The sequence below is a fragment of the Anas acuta genome, chromosome 13 (assembly GCF_963932015.1).
Source record: "Anas acuta chromosome 13, bAnaAcu1.1, whole genome shotgun sequence".
NCBI lineage: Eukaryota > Metazoa > Chordata > Aves > Anseriformes > Anatidae > Anas > Anas acuta.
The window spans coordinates 18,342,851-18,368,220 of record NC_088991.1 but is presented as its reverse complement, the minus strand read 5'-3'; the positions used below and the strand labels follow the sequence as shown (position 1 = coordinate 18,368,220).

The 25,370-nt window shown below is 34.6% G+C and overlaps 1 protein-coding gene and 1 long non-coding RNA gene across 2 annotated transcripts in view; one reads left to right on the top strand and one right to left on the bottom strand.

Annotated features, from left to right (window-relative positions):
• Positions 1-25,370, bottom strand: part of LOC137863907 (uncharacterized) — a 361,629-nt gene that overhangs the window by 138,607 nt on the left and 197,652 nt on the right. The window contains exon 3 of the long non-coding RNA XR_011101212.1: positions 13,310-13,368. This is a non-coding gene — a long non-coding RNA (uncharacterized lncRNA). The remainder of the gene's footprint in view (positions 1-13,309; positions 13,369-25,370) is intronic.
• Positions 1-25,370, top strand: part of KLHL4 (kelch like family member 4) — an 81,460-nt gene that overhangs the window by 5,530 nt on the left and 50,560 nt on the right. The window lies entirely within an intron of this gene.

Below are 25,370 nucleotides of genomic sequence, written 5' to 3'. Positions count from 1 at the left end.
TGACACTACATTAAAACGGAAAAGAACATGTGACACTGTTATCAACTTGCAATAGCTGATATAACACACACTGAGTCTCTAGAGACACTGGGAGCATATTGAAACCACTTGTGTAATACAACAAGCAAATTGTATGCTATTGTTCATAAAAGGAGTTACTGATAGTCAAAGAGAATTGTTTAGAGCATGCAAAATAACTCATAACAGATAAATAATCCACAGTGGCTATAAGCTTTGGTGCTTGTGAGGATATACTATTCAAGCAATTTGAAATTTAATTAGATTCTATTTTAATTTCCATTCTTGTTTTAGGAGGCATAAGGAAAGAATGTATTTGAAAACATAAGAAATTAGCCCACATTCAGCTTTCGATTGCTGACTTAATTCATACTTCTGTATGTCGCCATAACGCTTTTTCTATTTTATGTTCATAACTATTCAGTGAAACTTCTGTATAAACACACTGGAATGCTTTGTAAGGTGGTGAAGATCTGATGATACATCTTTTTATTTATTTTCAATAACTGTAGCTAAAATAGTTCCTTTTTCTAAGCATTCCACTCAGACCACAAAAATCCTTTCCACGCTACTGGTTCAAAACTTAGCCATCCCAAAACACTCCCCTCAACATGTCTGGCTATAGTACTTTAACATCTTTCAGTTTACTGTCTTTAAGCCAGTTTACCTGGGTCACCTCAATTTTATGTCTCTCTCCTCCATTGTAGCCACTCTTCATCAAGAACAAGCAGCTTGAAAAGGAGTCAAGAGCAAAAAGCCTACAATTCTCTTCAAACTTCATGGTTTTACAAACTTTTGCCAATGGTGAACCAGTCAGTCTGACTAAAGTGAATGCAGACAAGAGAGTGATTGGCAATGAGTATTTAACTACATGACAAAGTTAGGAAGAAATATGATGAAGCTGAGCAGAAGTAGAATATGTGTAAGAAGTAATTCTACATAAGCCTTGAAAATGTCTGGAGGTTTTTTTGAAACCTGACTTTCAGTCCTTCTTCAGAAATTTTGCTGTGTCCTGAAAGTCAGCGATATTTTGACAGTGGAACATGCATTTATTATTCATCTTTTACTCAGATGTTCTGAGTTATTCTTGGTTTGGTTGTTTATTCATCTTGTATGGATTACAGTCATTCAGTAAATGTTAAGTAAGAATTTGAATATATTATGTAGTTTCCTACATATATCAAGTACAAAACCTCTATTAAAGAAAGAAAAGGCTGCATGACTTTAGCAAATAGCAGATCAAAGCTGCCTGTAAGAAGCAGTGGTGACTTAATAAGAGAACTGAGATTGCTTTCCAAAGGCCACTCTTAATCCTTTCATATAAAATTAGTATATGGAAGTAGGCTCAAGTCATACTTCCAATATTTTTTTTTTTATTTTTTTTTTTTTTGTAATTAAGAAGTCTAACTTGAGTATTTGTCTAAAATTTGTCTAAAATTACTAGACATGTGACTATAAAAAGCTTAAAACCAACTTCCTTTAAATCCTAATGCATCACACGCACACACACACACAAAACAACAACAAAACAAAACAAAACAAAAAAACCAATCATGGAATAAATGCAGCATTGCTGACACAGTTTGATGACAGATATTTCCATTTAATATATCATGTATAAATAATTAATTATTGAACTCTGACATTACTGCACAAGAAAAGCTGCTGTGCACAAATTTAGATCTCTACATATGCATAGTGATGCATAGTGAAAGAGCTCATTTATTCAATCACATATATTTTTGAAGATTTATACATAACATAATGGTAGAAATGGAAAACATAGGAAATCGAAGTACTAACCATTTCTATTCCTAGAAGTGTAAAATTTTCTGCACATAGTGAGATCAAATGCATAATGTGTGCCATGATGTAAGCTAGTAAAGATACGAAATGCTTAAACAGCACGTTATGAATAATTACTGTTGGCTCCTGGATACTTGTTCTCACCTACAACTGTTTTTTAAACCATTAAGAACATTTTAGCAAGTCTATTTTTAGTGTAAGATGTATTTAACTAGGCCTGTAGTCCTAATGCCATTCCCACAAGTTTTGAAGTTTTACCAATAAAATGCACCATCTGAGAACGGGGCATTGAAAGAAATACGGCTGAATTGTTGCCTCATGTTTTATAGTTAAAAACACATTTTGGTTCTCACTATAATGGGGTAAATTTTCAACTGTGAAGACCAATAGAAATATATCTAATATACCGCACTAAAAAGGACAGAAAGGACAGAGAGTTTTTTTTTCCCCACTTCTGACAGCTCAGCAGGACATAAAATTTAAGCAAGTAGAGCTGTCAACTATTCTAGAGCAAGTTAAAAATAATTTTGAATTTTGTTTTAGCATATACTCTGGAAGATAAATTGCACATTCCTTTAATAGCCTTAGGTATTTGGCTCTACACATCCAAAATCAGATAAAAATAATAGTAATCCAGAAAGAATACTAAAGTATGTGTCTATTCTTATTCAAAAAAAGACAGAAGTGGAAGGAGACTATCTGATAAAAAATTTTCTTCCTATTTTTAATGTAGAGTTTGGACCGTCTTCATGAAGAAGGGAGATAGTTGAATCCTGTACTATTTAAATACGTACTGAAAATTATTTTGCTGATTTCTGTTAATGAATTGCTAAGAAACAATTAGTTTCCAAGAGGAATCAATCAGTTAGAAAGAAGCCTTGTTTGAAATTATAAGAAATAAGAAGTTAGTTATTCATAAATCTCTACATTTACCCATATAAATATTTCAGCAATGCTTCTTTCAAATATGTTTTGTTTGAAGCAGTATTTCCTAGATAAGAAATAATAATTACACTTCTTTCATCTGTTTGGATCATCTACTCCTATAGGTAAATCGTCCTTCAGCATTTTAATTGACTGCCAGTACTGTTCATGCTCTGAGAAGCGTTAAGTTACAAGAGACTTAGAAATATAGCTATAACTGTATTTTAAGAGGTGCCAATAGGGTTGTTATTATTATTATGTTGTAACAGCAAAAGAGCTAGCTTATGTTTAAATGGATTTGTTCAGTTTAGGAAACTCATTGTTTGGAAACAACCCATTTTAATGTCTTTGTGAAACATAATGCAGACGCAGGAAAACAGCAGCATGCTTATGAAACTATTACTGTGAGTCCCATGGTTCCCCTCATCTCATTCATACTCTGCTCTGAGTTCATTATCATCAGACAGAACTAATGTGCTCTGTTCTGCTAAACTCACAACACAATGCACCAAACAAAAAGCTCTGTGAACAGCTCACGGCTGAACTAATAAATCCACCCTTTTATTTGTTCTAGTGTTTATGTTGTAAACACAACCCAACTGTCCCTTATCCTTGCGTTGACAAAGGACATTAAACATCAATACAACAATGACTTCTAAACCTCATCCCAATCCTCCTGATCATCTCTTTCCCTAAAATGTGCTCCTCCTTTTATGTCAGCTGTCAGGGTTTCTGTACCTCCTCGAACCTGGCCTATTTTTAAAAGCCAGACAGAAGTCTCTGTTTCATGCTTCAATAGACCTTTGTACTTTAAAAAAAGTAATTGTTGCACAAACTGACTATCTCTAGAAGGCTGCACAACAGTTTCCTGACAGCTTGTTTTGAAGAATTTTCTACTTCCTCCAATTTTTTCTAAGCTCTTCAGTAGATCTATTCCTTAACTGATTACATTACTGTTTAACACAGACACCTCAAACAAAACAAGTTGCATTAGAAAGACTTACTTTCCACAAAATCTTATACAACAGATATTAATAGTGTGCTAAAGGAATACCTGGAAACAACTTAATTACTAATCTAGATTAATCTAGATTTATACTTTAATCTAGACGTTATACTTTAATCTATACGTTAATCTAGATTTATACTTTGAATTTGGAATGATTAACCTAAAAGCTTTAGAATAGACCACTGTTTTGTTCTTGTCAGAGAAAAAAAAAACAACACAACACACACACACACACACAAAACTTGTTTTCCAAAATAGAACACACATCCATTTTACTTATGAAAGATTATTTCTGAAAACTAAAACAAACTTTTGTATTTATCTCAAAGACGTTTGTGTAATTTCAACAAACATTAACAGCCATAATATAGTTCTATGTTTTAAAAAACTCCAAGTTGGTCTGACAGTATTTCCAGTTTAAAGAATCACACAGTCCTCAAGAAGCTGTTTTTATAATCAAGGGAACAGTTATTAAGATGAAGCATCTACATGTCTGTTGAAATGCACAGTAGACATAAAATCCTGTTTGTTTTTAACTGTAACTGGAATGAAACCAGAGGTAAAATTTGCCTCCCTGTTTTCATTTCATTTCATTTCATTTCATTTCATTTCATTTCATTTCATTTCATTTCATTTCATTTCATTTCTATTTTATCCATCTGAAATCTGAATATCTACCTCTGGTCTTTTTCTTTGGAACCCACATAGCTCGTGACACACTTTTTCCTTAAATACTACTGCCTTTGTGAAATGTTTCAGTACAACAAACACTGCAGAAAGACTTGTATGAGAATGAACTCAAAACTCAGACCATTCAGTCATCACCTGGGTGACCTCTGTCCACCACTTAGCTTCAATCCCAGAGAACATCCAGCTCCCATGCCAGGAGTTGAGCAGAGCTGAAAATGAAGCACAAGAAGCTTCCAGAGATTCTAAATCCCTTAAATCTGCCTTCACTGGCACATAAAGACAATGATATTTTAAACAATATGATATTAAAACAATGATATTTTACAATCTTATTAGTGCTGTTAATGCTATTACCAGTGATTCCTCGTGGTTTTCTTTGCAATACTGGGATTAGAAGAATGTGAAAAGGGGCAAAAAATCACTTTCTCCAATAGGAGAAATCCTAGGAAAAGATAGGAATATTCCCAAAGTAGTCCCAGAAAATAACTTGCTCAAGGACAGAAAATGCAATGTTTTCTGCTGATGTCTAAGTTTCACAAAGCCATTTAGGAATATATCAGTCTAGGAACATGCATGGCAGGGGGCCCATGAAAATCCCCCCTCATCATTAGGAATTTGACAGACTAGATGAATATCACACCATAAGCCTAGTAACTGGCTGAATAACTACAGTAAAACCTAGTGATTTAATAAAAACTATTTCTCAGAGACTAAGACTAAGAGATCTGTTCCCTGGACTATGTATTTTTCCCTGTCCAATTTGGTATAGAAAGGAAAGATACTGGAGTATGCCAAAAGGGAATGGGCATGACAAACAAGAGTGGGTGAGTCCTGTGAGTACAGGACTGCTAAAAGCCTGAAAATGAGAACAAGAATCAGTTCTGATTCTGATCTGTTCTTTAAGTATGTCTTGAATGAGGCCCACATGAAAATTTGAAAATATGAGTCTTGCAAATCATGAACTATGAACCCAATCCACCCCATCTGAAGGATCAGGTAATGACTGTAGTAACTAGGACTGTCATCCTGAACTCAGTTGAAATTGGATTGCTTCACCCCATAAAACAGACTAATGGTTTGAAGCAGCGAAGTTATTTCTAAAAAACCTTCTCTAATTTGCATAAAGATATTAATATTCTGAAAGAATGCTGTCTGGTACATTGGTGGGAATATAATTAACAAAATCAACATAGCGTTTACATCGGTATTTGTTTTGATAAACAACAAAATGTGCCGAAGACAATGTTTTTGGAATAAACTGGTATTTGTTTTTTCATGGATGGAATGATTTGGCCTAAAAGCTTGATTATCATTCAGGATTTTAATTACAGCCATAGCAAAGAATGCTTGCAAGTTTCAACAATAGCTTTCAAGTTTTTTAGTCTTAATCACTCTTCCCTCACTGTAGGGTACATTTTTAAAGGTATTTATTGTTAAAACAGCAATTCACCCTAAAGGGCAGGAGATCCCTCAAGATCAATAAAATCTTAACCCCAAGGAGCTTGACCAGCAGATAAACTACAGCTGATGCTCAGAACCAACTAAGTTTAACTTCAAATCTCTCAAGGAAAAAAATGCCTCTAAAATTCTATCTTCTTTAAGCTCTACAGAAGGTGAATGGCTTTCTACTCCCCCAAAACAAAAAAGCCCCTCTCATTGTCTTAGGCAAGCCCACAGAACATTTTGCAGCTATGTATTGGTTTCAGATCCTTTAAATGCCTTTCTCTTTTTTTGCCATCTACAATAATATTTATTTTCAGTAGTTTGCTTTATATTAAGAACTGCTGAAGTTTAATGTTTTCCACTGAAACTACACTCATAATTAATCTTCCACCAGTTGATACATTTTTACAGCACTTACAACATTAATCTTTGGATTCAATTAAATCTAATAAAATTTAAGAGGAATTCTCACATTAGTACATTAGTGCTCACAACTATTTTGCTTGCCATCCTTCTATTTCATTTAGCTTTGTTGATTTCAACAATGTCAATGTAAACAGAAAAGTAATTATAAATAATATTTCTGTAATGAAGGAAGGAAGGATTTAAAAAAGGATGAAATCTTTCCTTTGTTATTCTTTTATTTATTTTATTTTATTTTATTTTATTTTATTTTATTTTATTTTATTTTATTTTATTTTATTTTATTTATTTTTTTTTCCACTTTCAGTATGAGACATTTACTGCTATAGTATGTATTATCTGACTTTTGCATAGATCTTTATTCGTGACCCTATGATTGTGTTTGCCAAAGCCATGTACACAACGTATATGGCATACATTCAGGGATCTGAGAAGAAATGTTGCCTTTTTTTTTTTTTTAACAAGAATTTTATGCTTTTTATTGTTGTTAAGCCAAATACTGCAGTTCTATATAATGAATTCCGCATAATGAAATGCCTTGAGTTTATTTTCAGTTTCTCTTTTCACTCCATAAATTTCAGTCTGAAATTAGACACAAATGTAAGACTTTCTCATTTATTGCTGTTCTTGCACTATTTTCAATTTGTCTTATACCAGCCTGCTTTACCATTCTTATTTAATCAAAGACTATTTTGAAGCTAGGGAGTGTCTCCATAACAGAACTTCCTCCTGCTAGAACATTAGGATGGTGATGGGGGTAAAACAAAAGTTTTCTTCTTGCATTGAAGCAAGTGAACCATGCTTGGCCTAATGGTTCCCCTTCTATTTATTTTCCTAATTATTTATTAAATTTTTACTCCAAATGATATTATAGTATTTAATAATATCAAAATCTCTACACAAGGTATCACTGATCTATAATTGGATCATTTTGAAAATGTCAGTACTCATTTGTGCTTCAGCAAATACGGACTAGTACAACCATCATAGTTCAAAGTGCTAATGCTTTGCTAGTACTGATTATGAAAAAAGTTTTCTGTTGCCATAGGAACTCTAATCTGAAAAAAAAAACCACATTTAAAAACCTTCTGACATTAATATTCTCTGGCCAGAAGGCTGCTCAAGTCAAGTACATAAATAAGAACCCAGGAAAATCAGATTCTGTCTGTTCTTTGTCATTAATGTAAACAGGATTAGATCCTGATAGCTGAATTTTAAAGAAAAATCTGATGGTCAGAATTTCTAGTGTTATAAAGATAAAATTATTCCCACTGAAATATAAAGCCTGCTTCTGTTAGTTACAGCCAGTGTTTAAATTAGGTATCTTTCAGCCAGTTCTCACTCTATCAGTGTGTGCACACGGTGTTGGTGTTACATGTTACAGGTGTACACAGGTACAAGTTACAGGTACACATTACAGGTGTAATTGAATTAATATGAACTTCTCATCTTATAAAAAATACCTTTGGTCAGACTTGAGAAGGGAGCCCTTGGTAGAAATGCAAAGATAACATGTTGAATACTTGCTCTGCAGTACATGAGGTTCTCATTCAAAGCACTATTTTCTCACCTTTACAAAACCCTTTAGTCTCTGTCACACAGAAAGATGTCTGACAAGTATCTACCCAAATCCTACTGTAATACTATACTATGAAGTCCATTTATAATCTTTTCATTTTAGTTTAAAACATGTTCCTGAAGAAAACCCTTTTATCAAGCCAGTTTTTTTAAGTCTCTGATGATTCTTTCACCATTTATTATTGAAACTGAATAGCCTACAGATGCATCATAATGAACAGTAGCTGTATGCAATCTATCTCGAGGCTGTCCAATAAGGTGACACTGAAAGACTTTAATTTTAAGTTGGATAAAATTGTCTTTCTTACTGAGCTTTAAGGTATGAAATGGTTTGTGTTTTGACAGCTTATTTAACAGGCTTTGCTAACTTCATAGGCAATTTTATATTCAGTCATAAAACAATGTCACTAGAGTCAACCAGTTCCAGAAGGAAGAAAATGACTGGTAAAGATCACATAAGAAATAGTAAAAATGCATTCATTGTAAAAAGAAAGAGGAAAAAAATAATAAAAATTCTATAAAATAAAATAAATCTGTTAAAGTTTATGCTTGCTTCACTTTTCCTTCTGCAACAGCTCTAGCATTCAATGAATTTTAGTGACTGGTCTTGTTACTCTAAGGCAAATATCATGATTGTATCACAGTTTTCCTGAATAATTAAATAGAAACAGCTTTCTGAGTCCTAAGAGGCTCTGCAGTCTTGCTAATACACTCTTACATGCACATGTTTGGAAAAGTTATCATTCTAAAATAGCCCTTTATTTATTCTCACCTGGCTAAATATTTCACATCTCTATCTATGTTTCTTCTTGAGAATTCCCCTTTAACTCTTAGTTCAACATTTCATGCCCCCTTGAAGATCAGCCTGGAATGTTTCATTTTTTGAAAGGTTCTGTATTCTGTGTATGACTAATGGGAGTTTTGAGATTTTGAAGGGAAAAAAATAATTGACCAGCAAGACTAGTCTATAGCTAAATTAATCCAAAAATCCTGTTTCCATTCTGCAAGAAGCACTACTAAAGAAAATACTTGTTGAAAGGGGGAGATAAACAGGGAGCTATCTCAATCAGATAAACATTATTTGAAAGAATAACTGTAAGTGTACTAAACCAGAAAATACTAGACTTAAATGTTCAGCTCTGTCCTTACTCTTCATGAGGAAAAAGCTTTGCTCAAAATTCTTAAAATCTAATTTTCCTGTTATTAGCCTTTGCATTTTGATTTTATCTCTAGTACTATTTCAGGTTTATGAGAATTTTCCCTGAATGTGTCATTTCAATATAACAATATTTTTTATTTAAAAATGTAAATCTACGCATATGTTCTTGAAGTTGTGATGCTTTCAGTTTTATAGTATGGGGATTACTGCAAAAATATCACCAAAGAAAAGGCATAGTAATAAAAACAAATTAAAAAAACTTTAATTTTATTACTGGAGACATAATTCATTTTATGCAGTGCTGGTTTAAGGAAGAACAAGGGAAAAATCATTTGTAGTTCACTTCATTTTTTGAAACTGAAGTTCACTACAAATTTTAAATTCTGCTTTCTACACAATGCTAATATTTTGTAATAATTTGGTAGATTTGGTTGTATATTAAACACACCAGGATTTTCAAACTGGGTGGCTTTTAATCTGTTCTCCAGAATGGGAGATTCTGGAACTTGGAATACACCAAATACAACATCTACGTTTGTAGGTGGAGTTTGTAGGTACAGTACACAGAAACAATCCCATTCAGAACCAGACCAGAACAGCAGTTATGCCTGCTTTTCAAAAACAACTATGTGGTTAAAGAATTCCCTGCAGGTGTGGTGACCTATTCTGTGCTGCTCTTAGCCTGATTTGGAGCTATCTTCCCAGGAAAGGACTGTATGTAATCACCAGATGTAATAATCATCAGATTACAAACTACTCTGGGGTAAACATCACTAACCCTGCTGTAGCTACACAAATGCAAAATCGAGTGCATTAAACGGACAAGTATAGGAGCAAGGTTCACAGCTGTCATGGCACACTTCTCAGAGAAGAGATGGAAATTTTCCACATTTGCATTAAGATTATTTAATATCAAATACATATTTTTGGAAAGTGCGTAGAACTTTCTAATAGCACTCCCAAGACAATTGTCCTAACCACCAAATCAGAGAATTAAACTTTTCCCTTATTCGCTTTCTCTGGCCCATCATTGATTATTTTCAACAATGGAACTGTTTTAATTGGAAGGTATCTGAGTGTGACTCTGATTATGGGGTACAGTACCTTTGTAGGAGAGGACAAAGAATTCCAATCGATTACCAACTCCGGACTGTGACTAATTACTTATGGTCTTACATGATGCGTCTATAAAAACAGTCTAACATGTTAACCAAGATTTACATCGCAGGGAAAGAGTTCATCTGGTAAAGCTCTCTTTAGGCAGTGCTCTATCTGTGTGAAAGGTGCAGCTTGTGGTCCAGGTATTTAAGAGGAATAGAATTTTTCTGAAATGAAGCTGCTAACAGCTTCCAAGGAACTGCCTGCTTCATAGAAAAATGAGACAAAACAACAAGAAACATTCATTAACTACTCTGAAGAAGCAAAGCAGGATGGAATGGCAGTTAGAAGATGCTTGTTTTTTAACATACCATGATGTTTCTGTATCTATTTCTTTTTTCTTTAAGTATGTTTATGCAGATATCACAAACAAACAAACCAAATAAACAAAAAACATAAAAAATCCACAGATCAGGTTCCAAAGCTCAAGTTCAATTAGCATCTTTAGAGCAATTTCTATTTAGAAAGTTCAGCTTCATTGAACAGAATAAGACTTATTCATTAAGTACCTTCAGGTATGAGAAACTTGGGAAATAACTGAGGCTATTATGAAAAATTTCAAAGAAATAATATGGAATATTTCATATTACTGAGCATTAGTGTTCAAATCCCTCTGCAGCCATTGCCATACATTATGCAAATATTATAATAAACTTGTACACAAATTAGAAATTTCTTGGAAGTTTTAAGAACAGGAAACATACTTAGTGAACCCTTACATACACTCTGGTAAACCACATCTACTTTTTCTAGCATGAGTTTGATCCAAGTAAAGAATGGTTCCTGGTTCAGTTCAGATTTGGACCACCTTGCTCACATAGTGAATGCTAATGTTCTGATGCAACTAAAACTGTTACATACCTGTTAGACTTTGTATGTAGTCAATACACCTTAAAATCATATACATAGATTTCAAAACATGATCTACACGACTAACAAAGTCACTTATAGCAAACTGAGCTCAGGAACTTCACTGTCACTATGGGGAAAGCCAGCTGACTCAGCAATATGCTGGACAGAGCACTAAGAGCTCCCCACTAACTCAAATAGTGACTTATTCCTGTTTAACAAGGTTAAATACAAACACTCTTCCTACTCACATTTTCAAACTATGTAAGCATAACTCAGCCAATGCCTTGCTATATCAGCACTTTACACATTTTTGTATAACCTGTGCGTTTTAACATTTGCTTTAGTATCATCTAATTTCTCTATTATGCAAGAGAAGAACACTTGTCTTCAGTAGTCCCGTGAGTATTAATTATTCACTTCACTAATTTCAGTAAACATAGAAGTATGATATCTACCAGATCCAAAGTCTCAACTAAAATTAATAAAGCCTGTGGAAGAGATATTAAATGTTGCACTACTAGGCAAACGTTCTCATCAACTATACCCAGATATGCCTGCTGTGTCCAGAATTACTTGGATACCGACCATCACTGCTGTAAAAGGACAAAACTTCAGAGATAACTAAAAAGCTTTATATTTTCTAAGCTTTTTATTTTGTTTTGTTTTATTTATACTTTCTGCTTAAAAAGAGATCAAAACTAATCAGAGACTACAGTCCTGTAGTCACTTATATATCTCTTGCTTGCTAAAATGTAGGCTTTGAAACATGGAGCCAGGAAGTAATTTGTGAATCTCTCATCTATCTGCAGCATTTATCAGTCACCCTATTCCAGTTCTCTACGTCATGGTACTATACTTGGAAAAATTGGTGCCTGTCTGCTTATGCTACGTAGCCTATATTAGTAAGAAAGATTTGCAGTTAGCAATTGCTTACGTTCTGGAAGAAAATCCCTAGAATGCACACACACACACACACACACACACACACACACACACACACACATATTTAAGGATGTAATGAAACACAGCATTTCGATTCTAACCACAAAATCACAACATTTTATAGCTCACTTCCACATGTAAAAATATTTAAAAGGAAAACACTGAGCCAAAGAAGAATAATGTATGTCGCCAAAGCATTGTGTGGCTGTAAGTTTTTGCCTGTCCTTTGCTGAAAAAACACTTTCTCACACAGAGCAGTAGTGTTTTGGGCCATGTCATTTGACAAATTAACAGATCAATGGATGTGCTATTAATGCTTAACATGTTAACTGGTCCATTCAAAACCATAGGTTTCTTAAATTGCACAGAGAGAAAAAAGAACAAATTTTCATTATTTGTGACTATAAATGACGGCAGTGTATGGCTGAAAGAGTTTAAAATACTGCTGATTTTTTCCCTTTGCTTATGTGCTGTATATAGTCCTTCACAGACGCACTTAATTGACTGGAACAATTCTACTTGGCTTCAGTGATTTTATAATTTGTCATAACCATCTCACTAGCTGTTGAGGAGACAGACTTCCTCATACTGCCAAAACAATCATATGAAATATGGTTTGGTTTAATTAAAGTATAATTAATGTCTTGAATTTTAATTACTTCTGCTATGATCTGGAGATGAAAATATTCTTCTGCCAGAATAATATGTATAATATGAAATGGACATGCTTAGTATTAATACCCACTCTTTATCAGCTTCAGTAATGAGTTCCTTTGATTGAACAGGCAGCATGTGGGAAAAAAACCCTACTACTTTTCTGCCTGTCAGAATGCAAATGTAGTTGCTGGAAACAGAATTTATTCATTTCACATGGCTTGCAAAAATAATTTTTTTTGAATGCTAAAGGCTATTAGATTTTCCTTTTTATGTAGTTGATGCTACTTGGAAAAATACTTCATGGTTAACAGGCAAGGAGCATTGAGTAACATGTTGACATCAAAATATTTTTTCTAGATATACATATTTTAAATTTTAACTCAGTTCTGGAAGGATGTGAGACAAGAAAACTCCCTGCTGAATTAGATACAGAGCACCAGTGATCCTGTGTCAGGTTATTTGGAAAGCGGTGGAAATATTTACTACACAAATTAAGAATTTTTGTAGTAAATTCGTGTACTTAAAATTCGTCTGTAAGATATTGTTATTGTCAGCTATGACATAGTTAGCATATAGTTCACTACTGCTGACCAGAGTTTAACAGTTGATAAAATATTTGAGCCGGAACAAACAGTTCCTTCAGTGCTTACCTGTTAACCATTAGGGAAGCTTAACATTTTTCTTTCCTGGATTTGTTAAAGGGTAAATACTGTTTAGGAGAAAAACAAACAAACAAACAAATTACCATCTTTCAAACACGTAAAGAGCAGGAATTTTCATAGCAAGTAACAGAAATTGAAGACAGAAAAAAAGTACAAGATCTCTCAGGGGCATCATCATTTTTTCTGTTGGTGATGAAATTTTTTTTTCCTTTTGAAGATTCCTAGTGTTTGAGAGATTTGAGAGATACTTAATCCCTTAACATTAGTACTACATGAGATATAATTTCAGCTGTAGTAGTTAATTCTTTTATTTATTTTTTTTATTGGTTAAAATTTCATGGCTTTTTTTTTTTTTTTTTTTTTTTTTTTTTTTGTGAATGGGAAAATATGGTATTTCTGCCACTTAAAATGAGAATGTAGTATATAAAGGATTTATAACACACAGTCTCCTCAGTGATCTAAAAAAAGGGCGCTATTGTTGTCACCACCTTTTGTTCCTCCTTCTCATGCCTGCTTGGGATTCCTCCACTTACCTCCAGAAGAGAATGTTTAACAATCAGAGCTAAGAAATCCTCAAAAGGTGACTCAAAAAAATTAATTCCCTTCACGTTCAGAACAAAATACTAGTATATGCAAAAAAAAAATCTTACACATTCAGAAAAACAGAACTGGAAACATGTAATAATGTATGACTTAAAATGAACAGTATAGTTATTTTAAATATTGAAATGTTTTTGAAGTAGTAGCATCATTCAAAATCTGGCAAGCTAAGTTTTCAAATGCCAAATATTAAAATTTATTACAAATACAACAAATACAGAACTAACATTCCCCAGCATTACTTTACATTAATTCCAGATTACCTTCTGTCTTTAGAAGGAGCATTCTGTATATGTACTGTATAAATGCGTGAATTGCAAGAAGAAGATAAATATTCTGGGGCGTTTTGTTTAAAACACGATTTCTTTCAAACAATGAAATGCAAATATTACACCAAGACACATCCCATCTGCCTCAGTGTGCAAGGCTTTTCTTGGCCTTGCTCTCCTCCATTACACCTCAGATTTTCACTGTGAGTCAGAGCTTGCTCAGCTCCTCAGCAGCAAAACAGCCAAATTCAGAGTTGTTTCTCCAAAGATGAGGAGCAGGGGCTGGTGTAGTAAGGGATGGGAACAGGCTAGCCAAATGCCAGAAATGTGACCCAGATAGTCCCAGTGCAGAGGAAGAAGTAATTACTGCATTTCAGTAAGCTTCCCCAGCTCTTGGAGTCACCAAGGTATCTGCATCCACAGACAGCAACTACAGCAATCCCAGCTTTACAGAGCCCTCCCAGGCCATCTTTCACACAATAATTTTGCTGTCCCAAGCAACCTCACACTTTGTGCAGCTGATGACATTTCCTGTGTCTAAATCCGTCCATGTACACAGAAAACCAGAACTCAAAACTGCTTTCACAATTACATGAAAATGGGGACTGACTGTATTGGAGGACACTATCTAACTCTGGGGACAGCAATTGAAGGCTTTTTTTCACTCATCCCTGATGCAAAAAGATATTTGCTCTTTGTCCATTCTTGGAGATGTCCTCTACTTTCAAACTGTTCAGCTATGAATCTCCCAGACAAAACACCACATGCTGTGCACTTGGGTATAGGTCAAGAGCTACTGAAACTGCTATAGAGTCTAAAGTAGTAAATGTTAAAGGATAAAATAGCGGATGTGTTTTACATTGTACTTTAACATACAAGCATTCAAATTATTATGAAAGCTGCTGAATTTGGCAGGCTTGCACTGGCTCCCATGGGACAGTAGGTCCATTTATTTTTCCATGTATTGTTCTTTATGATAATCCTCACAAATACAAAAGATCTCTCTCTTTTGACAGGCTAAGAGAAGACAAGCTTAATAAGGATTGTCACTCTCCCTTAGATCCCCAGCTGCCCAATGAGATCCATGTATCCAGTTTCCTAACAAGCACGAACAAAATTTATGATAAGGTAGCTCGTAGTTGTTGGGTGAGTCACTCCAGCTATGTAGTAAACAGACAAGTTTTAAAATTGTAAACAAAAAGAATTAAAAAATCTAAAAGAAAGGTTGTTCTAAACAATGGAATTTAGAACATGCCAGTCCTTGCCTACTGTTTTGGCTGCTTTATGTAGTAAGCCTTACTGGGTCAGCAGGAGATTCCCTCGACATTAAGCAAGCAGCTACAAATCATCTGCTGTTGAGTCCCTGACTTCCTGCATAAAGGTTGCAGCATGGTGGCAGCATTCCTTAGACTGCTGGGACCCCAGAGAGGGTTGCCAAATCCAGAGCAGCTTTCAGGCTGCTTTGCTTTACAGCAAGCTCAAAATCCTGCAAGGACAAAGGTGACTTAAAAATTCCTCTGCTTAGCACTGTTTGAGTGTTAAGGTATAAGTAGCTCTTAAAATTCAATTTGAATGATATATTCCAGAGCACAATTTCAACCAAAATAAATAAATACATAAACAAACTTCTTTTTAAGGTTTTGTGTTTCCTGCAGAATGAAAGATACAAATCTAAGACTACTTTAAACACATCCGCTCTTTAATAACACGGAGGAAATAATCACAATTTTGTATGCTCACCAATAATACTTCTAGCTTCCAACTAACAGAAATAAATTGAGAATGAAATTCAGCTGGAACTGTGTGAAGTGTGTGTAAAAGTGTGAAATCCAATCAAACTTCCTATTCCTCCTACTACTGCAGTACCTACTACTGCAGCATCAGAAGTCAACATTCAGCTTCAATTTCTTGTAAACAACACCTGTAATTGAACAGACATCATGGCAGTAACTCACGTTTGGTGCCTCTTCCACTCCAGTCTCAACCATAGCACTATCAGAATTTAACATTAATCTCTTATGTTCAGAAGGTAAGTTCTCAAAACCACTCCTCCACACACATCACCAACACAGTTCCTTTAAAATATTGAAATGTTTATACATATAAACACACATATAAAAATGTACGTTATATATAATATTACATATAAAAAGAAATGTATATGTGTATATATATGCACACACAAATATTTAGGCTTGTTAAATGTAGAACAGAAAAGTCATACCATTACAAAACTATAGACTTACTGGTAACACATGTAACTCCTCTTTTAATTTTGTATTATGTATGAACCCTAAAAAGCTTAATATCATGGAAGGTGAGATATTTTATTAAAAGGTGCAGACGTATGCTAGACCATGAGATAGATAACAAAAGAATTTGTGTAAATATTATTTGAATCTTGTTTATTTCATAGTACTGAGTGCAAAAAGAACAAAAACATCCAAGCTATTTTTTTTTCTTCCTGCCAGCAAGAAAATGTTATTGGAAGCTATGATGCTTGTGGCAAATCATATCAGTCATCATTAATTTGAATGAAACTGTCAGTTTTGCAGTATTTGACATGCATTTCTAGTTGTGGCTTATTTTCTGTGCACATTTTGACAAGTGTATCACAGTACAAGCATTTTGAAACAAAGACACAGTTTAGCAGGTAATCATACAGAGATAAGAAAACACAGCAGTAAGGTACTTGGGCTAAAAACCACTTAACACTCAAGCAGACTGCCAAAACAAATACAAATATTTCTAGAGCAATGGAAAACATATAATAGCAAAAATGGTCCTAGATTGTTTTGAAGCCTGAAGGATATGAACATTTTTTGAAGCCTGAGGATATGAACACAGGTGCTGCAATTCATTCTGTATTTTTTAAATTCTTTTTGGTGACCAGCACTGTGCTTACTTGTATGGAAAAATAAATAAACAAATAAATAAGTAGAAAATTATAGGTGATACTGAGTACTATACACATTAAAATAGTCTAGACTGAGGATAGAAGCTGCTGGGCCAGATTATATAAACATATCTCAGAAGCAAGGGGTAACCAACACGCAACTCATAAACTGCAAGTAGCTCATGGTGCATCTCCCATCCCAGCAGGGCACTGTGAGATACAGACACAGCTCTGAGGCTGGTCTGCTGAGCAATCACCATCTTCTGCTGCAAGAAGAAATTCAGCTAAGAGGCTGCTGGGGCCAGCAGCACTGCATTACCCTCCAGTCTGTGCTAGTTCTATACTACTGTGGGACTACTTCTGCTATTGTTTCTGAATGCTGAACAAATTATCCACTCAGTTTGGGTATTGAGATAGTATTGGTATTAGCCACAGGAAGATCTGGAAAGGCAGGCTGTAGATCATCTTGTTTTCTCTTAATCCCACCTAAAGACCTCCTTTTACTGTGAACACAAGACCTGCACTGCTTGGTCTGAGGAAAAGAATTGTGTAACCGGGTTCCAGGCTTGATTGCATTTCCCTGACGACAGTACTTCCCCATGCTCACTGTTCACAGTGCAGGAGAAATGAAGATGACAGCATCCTAAATTTGGACGATATTCTAGAACAAAATGCATAATCATCCTTCCAATTAAAATGTCAGTAAACCACCTCCACTCACTACAAAACGCCCAGTAGTTTAACTGGGATGACGAAAATCCGCCATCAAGATGAAGGCTTTTCATTCAGCTTTCTGAAGGGAAAACTTTTTTTTTTTTTTTTTTTTTTTTTTTTTTTTTCAGATAGGCTGTGACTTGAGAATCACGAACAGCTATTTTTGGAAGGGCCTGCTGAACTGTGAACTGTTTCAGGACAGAACATATAATACCCTCAGAGGTTGCCTTCAGCATTCGACTGTGGATGAACTGGCAGGAGGTTCAGTAACACAGTGCTAGCTGACGGGTTACCATGGCAACATTCCTGCTTTCTGCCAAATTTTAGAGCCCAAGTTTAAAAGCTGATCTCAAACCAAGGTCTTTTCTAAAAACTCTCTAAGCTCCTATTTAACAAAAGCAAACACAAAATCATATTCCCCTCAAAAAAATCCAGCCCACATAAAAAGAGGCTGTCCTTTGCTGTTCACCTCCAGCACTTACTCTATCTCTTCTCACTGCACTATTGGCTACTCTTATATTTAAGTGTTATAGCTCAACTATGAATTTACCTGACTTAAAATAAAGCATATAATATTTATTTACATCTATTCAAGCATGTAGAAGGTATAAGTGCAATTTCTTTGTCAAATAGCAGAGTTAAGAGGTGGCTATCTCACTGTGGCCTTTCAAAGTATCTTTACTCACTGCATGATGTAGTCACCCGTAAAACTTAGGAGGACTCAAAATAGAAATTTCCAAATATCCTCAAAAAAGAATTTCCAAAAATTTTTCAGTTCTCTGAAAGTTCTGTAAACACAGTACAAACATTGGCCTTAATTTCATGGAACTTGGGGTAGTGTGAAAAAAATTACAGACCTGCCAAATATGCTTTATTGATACAGGAGATAAGGCAGTAATGAGTTAAGTATATAATAAGGCTTGAATTTCATTCATACACTGCAGCAATGGCACAATTCTAGCATTATATTCCAACTGTTAATGCATTTGAATTTGGGTTTCCATCTCTCAGCTCTAAGTTCTCAAACAGATAATATATATTTAAATTGCATTGCAATGAACAAAACCAAAAACTCAAACTGCAACAACTCAAAAACTACAATCAGAGAAAGAATGACAGGAGATAAAGTACATAAGGATTTTTTTTCCTTAAGAATGTCAATCTCTTTCCACTTTGTCTTCACAAAGGACCCAAATTTGGAATCAGCTAAAAATAAGAGCTGCAGTTTAACAATCACTGGCACTTCAGATAAGATAGATCATCATCATCTCCAAAATCCCTCTCAATGATGGATATGCTTATGGATTTTCTCAAACTGATCACTGTCAAGCAAATGCAATAATCCCTACATCAACTGGCAAGGCATCACCAGACCAGAATTTTAATACAGATATTCTGCCTTGCACATCTCACTTTTTCATGCTAGACATGAAATGCCTGTGCAGCACCTTTGCACTGTTCGGCAGGTACAAGAATCCTGCAGCACAAACCAATGTCACATCTTAGTTCTGGTGAGTAAAAGGAAGCAGTGTGCGTTCTCTGAAGAGAGACACACAAATCAAAATGAATGTGATGACAAGGCTTTAAAAAGTGTGCTCTACTTTATTCAGAAGGTATCTTGAAAGCAAAAATGTATCTTGTTCTTGCCTATTTTTCCTTCCTTTTCAGAACACAATGGTTCTGTATCACTAGAGTATGTATCTACAAATAACAAATAAGTTATGTAATAGATTACAAACAAATTCAATTCAGTCACAGTATGAACTGTGAAATCTTACCAACCATGAGGAACTTGTCTTTAACAATTTCACTCAGTGGTATATGAAGATTGTACCAAAAGTTTTAGATCATTGAGATCTGTTTGCTGCAAAAGCAATGTATTAGGGACAAAAACCATTAACTGCAACAGGTCTGGTTGATCCATGCATAAAAAATAAAAGAGGTTGCCTCACAAAACATTTTAAAGAAGTAGCTTGATAAAATATCATATTCTAGGTGGCTAATTGTACAAATAACATGGGCCAAAAGGAGAGTAATTGCTTTGGCTTGTCTCCTTCTGCATTAAATGCATACATTGTATGTAGTTACTTTGCTAAAGCAATCTCCTTCCTAAGCTAAAAACAAAACAAAACAAACCTTTTGAACTACATAAATCATAAACCCGCCTGTTGTGCTATTCTTTACACAGAGGTCTTATTTTTACTTCCTATAATTATATGTCTGCACATCTGCAAATGCTCATTGTTAACAAATGGATTATGGCAATAAATTTGAATCTTTAGAGGAAAGTTCAAGGATGCAGTTCCACACATAGAAGCAGCAAAAAAAATTCTTTTTTAGACTCACAGCATTTCCAACCTCCCAAAATGTATTCTGAAGTTCAAGGAAAAATGTGTTTGCAGTGTCATTTTAAAAATTAATTTAAATTTAAAAAAATAATTAAAAACTAAATTAAATTTAAATACTTTCACTGTGTGCAATCATTTGCCAATGTCTCACTAACAATGCATATCAATTCTTCACAGCATCTCATTACCCACAAACATTAGTGGGTAAGACAGTGAAAAACATCTCAGACCCACAACAGGTATCCTTGATATAGTCAGTTATCTACCTGAATCATTTGAATATTTGATGGAAACACACACAACTTGGGAGCTTCTCCTCAGTCACTGCTAAAGCTGACTGTAAATCAGGGTGTTTACAAAATTGTGTTTCCCATTGGCTGTTTATGAAAGCACATATGCAGCCTGGCAAGCTTGAATGACAGTCTTCCATTCGACTAAAAAATGGCTGAACATTATGTTTTTATAAGGTGTGAGATAAACCTAGATGAAATTGTTGGCAATAAAATTTTCTGAAATGCAAAATTAGGAAAATACATAGTATTCACAGAAAAGCTGTGTAAAATTATTGGAGTGCTGTATTCTAGGAGTAAAATTTTAGTAGCTTAACAGTTGCATTTAGCTAATCTGGTCCATTGTATTATTTTTTAGTAATCCAAATATCCTGTGCCCAGAATGTCTTACACTGAAGTCATAGTACCTAGTGCTAAGACCACTAGCACAACAGTGTTTATTGCATTACTTTGTTTTGAAAACAACAGGGGAATATCATTGCTATGTATTGGTTATCTAGTAAAACAGAATGGGAGAAGATTGTCTTATAAATGTGGACAGGGATCATGGACACTTTTTGGTACAGTTAATATGTTGTCTATCCCACAGCTCTTCTTTCCTGCTTGTTACACATATATGCACTTGGACAATGGTCAGATGTCCAAGTAATAATAATGAAATAATTAATTACTGAGGTAATCTGCTCTGCTTTAATGAGAGAGGAGCCACAGAGAACATAAAGGCAATTTCTATATTGTAAAGCAAAGATAGTAATGTATCACTTTTCTGAGAAATGATAAAAGATTTCTGAGAGGTTCTTAGAACCTAAGATTGAAGACAATGAAGAAATACCCAGTATATATCATCACTGTAATTTTTAGACAAATACTGTAGCATTTTGTATTACAGACATTAAGTGATTCTGAAAGTTCTGATGGTACTGATTATCTTCAGCTTTGAACTAATCTTTTCATAGTCAGCAGCAGCTAACGCAAAAATTCCAATTTTCCAGACAGGTTGCTTTTGCTTACTAGGAATTTAATTATCTTACCTGTAGCTACACAATCTTATAGACCTGGTTTTGTAGCTATACAATACAAGCAGACAAACTAGAAATTAGAACTTGAAAAAGTAATTATGCCAAGTACTTAAAAGCAACAGGAAATATCTTATTACCTTTACTTATATGGCTAATAAAGCAGAGCAAAATATAGTCTATAGTTGCTGAACACATGGTAAGCTTATTTCTCCTCACCCAACAATATTTTCACAACTGCATACAAGTAACAAGAGCTGTACTATAATTAGCCAAGAATGCAAGGCTGACACAGAATTGTCACTACATAGCTTTAGTAGCACAAATAAGCACCTGAAACTGTGTATCCCTGTCATTTTAAATTAGTGAACATCTGCAAAAAAGACATTCCATGCTATGTAATTAAGAAATAAGGGATGCCTGGCAAGATTTATGGGTTGGGGAGAGACCACTGAAACCTAATAGTTTTTTGACAGGACTGAAAAAGAACAGACCAAACTTAATGACTATACTGGTGGACCGTATCTTTTCCTGACCAAGGGATTTTAAAAAAGATTTTGTATTACCTTTGTTTGCTTTAAAAACAAGCAGTTCAGGAGATTTCAGTTTCAAGATTGAGACAATTTGGATTAGCTACGCTATTAATGGAACTGTGTAGATTCATAACACAACGTAGAATTTCCCACATAATTGTGTTCACATTCCTCTGCTAAATTGAGGGAGTGGGAAATGTGCATTTAGTTTAGAGGTAAATAACAGGAAAAACATCAAAACTGACTTTGAGAAAAATCAGAAGGATAGAGAAAAAAAAATAAAACAAAATTGCCTGGAGATGCAAAAAAAATGAAGTAGGGAAAGGCTTTAGTCACGATAAGGAAGCAGGGAGTTTAGCACTGAATTCTTTATAGGAATAACAGGACAACTGTGCACACACCAAAAATAAATAAATAAATAAATTAGTTTGCAATAAAAGAAAACTAACCTGTTATTAGAAAATGTTTCTTAAATGCTGTCTCTTTTACAGGGAAGTGGATGCTCTTTTTTCAACTACTTTAAAGGTTGCTAAAGAGAATGTAATGTGAAAAGAATTCTGCACTGACCTGGACTTCCCATTTTAGTCCTTCCACAGGACTTTGCCTGTGGTCTTCCCATTTCAGAGAAGGTGGCTCTGCTCCATCCTTTTACACTGCTGACAGAGTACTTTAAACAGGCTTCAGCAAAGAATCTGATATTCCTTTCTTATTCTTTTTTCCAAACAAATTGTTTTAGTCCTTGAGCTGAAATGCTTTCAGCTCCACGGCTCTGGGAGGGCCCATGCAGCAATTCTAGTGTGCTTCATTCCCAGTAAGCAGAGCCTGTTTGCATGGTGATGGCTTCAGGTGCTGCACAAATGGTGTCCAATGGTTTGAAAAAGTCTCTGAATTCTGTTGTGAATCCCTCCTGTCAAGTTCAGCTGGGATGTGTCTTGCATCGCAAAGCTCTACAAGGCTGTTACTGATTCACAAAACCTAGGCTGGACTGAAAATCAGCAGCAGCTGATGAACACTAATTAAAATTTGAAGAGACTAAGAGAGACGTAAGAGTTTTTCCTCCTTCCATCTTTATTTCTATATTTTCCTGCCATATATCAGTATCATGTGTGAATAATGGTCCAAACAGTTTTGTGAACAGCTACAAAAATGGCACAAAGGCAGTCCTATCCTTAAATATTAGAGCAGTACCAGCTGTAACTATGTGCTCCTATATGCTGAGAATTCAAGTACTGTCTTTGTACTAAATATACTTCTTTTTTCCACTCAAATAGAGCCAGGCAATGAACCTGCAGGGCAGTTTTCAAGTGGGAATCTCCCACTGCAAAGCTTTCCCTGAGCTTCTACAGAAATAAAAGCTCTAATACATACAACTAAGAATGTTGCTCCTTTGCAGTTTAGCTCTCAGTCTTGCAAAATCTGACTTATGCATCTAGCTTAGAGAGTTAACAACATAATTTCCTGAAGGATGCAAGCTGCAGAGGGGTGGGTGGTGTTTTGTCTTTATACACTTTCTAATGAAGAAGGAGGAAAATATTGTCCAAATGCTTACAATATGTTAATCACAGAAAGTGCATATGTGTACAAAGTGTACACAATACAGAAACAACACTACATATTTAGGAATTATGGATTATCAGAGAATACTTCTTCTGTACTCTCATACAATTGTGCCAAAGCACATGTTTTCTGAAATTCAAACTAAAACATTGTCATTATATCTTTCAAAAATTACCTCTTCCTACTGCTGCAATTTATCTATGCAGAACTGATAGTTCATTATTTGACACGTCAGAGGAGTAAGGAACAAAATCTTTTAAAAACATAGAAACTACAATTCCCTTCAAAATGTATCTAACTGAACTGGAAAGGAAACTACAATGCTACCAATTTCATAGGAAGACCTCTTATCCTTGGCTAGGCATGTCATTCTGAACATGGTTAATTTTAAAAAATCATCCTGTCTTTGCCACTTGGTAGCTTTGCTTATCAGTTTCTCCAGTGATGCTGCTCACAGCATCTAGGAATGGTTCTAATTCACTGAATTCAAAATTCTTAGTTGTCAGAGGTCATACAGAGAATTGTTAATTATCCACTAATATGATACAAGATTTGAGCTTGGCTTCAACTCTTAAAAATCACAAATATATAACTATAGTTGTCAAATAAGTTTGCAGCTTGCAAACTATTAGAAGACTTGCAACTAAATATTTTACAAACAAAACCACTCTCCTACATATACAGCTTAGAAATCAACATCTCGACAATGAAGTTTTATGAAAGCACAGAACTGCGTGTATATTCAGTGTTTATCATAGACCTGAAAACTTGAAAATTTCCTTCAGCTGAGAGTTTTACATTGCCACAGATCTCTATGTTGTTAGAAGTTGCTCTTCAGAAAATATTGTAGCCTGAAATGGTTTGTACATGGTCTGCAGAAAATAATAAGGCAACTACATTTAATGATATTACCATGTAATAAGTGGTTTATATACATTATTAAATTTCTTCAACTACATTATATTTTAAAAATTCATATTATCTGAGAGTTCCACAGATGCTGCATCAGTATACAGTAATGAGCATATTTCCATAAATTCTGGAAACAAAGGGATCATAGCCCATTAAAGGAATTATTATATTCAGATACATATTGTGTAAAATACCCTAGTGCAAAACAGGGGAAATCTTAGTAAAAACTTAGTAAAACTGTCCTTGATGATCAGGAAGTTTCTCACAGACAGACAGTAAAAATTGACTGAAAACCAGAAAGCTGGTTTATGCATGTTAAGAACTCTGTGAGAAATACCTTTTCTTCAGAGTAATGTTCAGCACCTGAAGTATTCTAGAGGTAAATGCAACATATACTTGCTGAGAAGCAAGTACTAATATCATCCTAATGACATTGTGATTGAGAGAAATACAATCGCAAGTAATTAATGTGTTGTAGAGAGGCTTATGTTACCCATTATAGATTGAAGTCAATGAATGAAGGAGATTGAATCACAATTCCTTGACTCTGACTGACTGCTGACTGACAATCATGGAATCAATGGCTACATTCAAAAAAAGTCCATCTGTGGAGTGCTGAGGTCTTCTACTGCAGTAGAGATACAGTTTTTATGCTATGATTTTGATTTTACCTTTTCTTCAATGCATAATAAGAACCAGAAAATAAAGTACCTGTGCTTTTATCTGCACTTCTCTTGCTGATTTACAGCTACTGAAATCAAACCTGTGATTGTTAATAGCACTAAAGCAGATGATTAATTTATACCCAATTATAGAATGTTCAAGTAATTGATGTTAGATAAAGATGAAGAATAGTTCCTAATTCCTTTTCTCTCCTTTTCCTCTGCTTGAAAACAAATTGCTGCTATGTATTG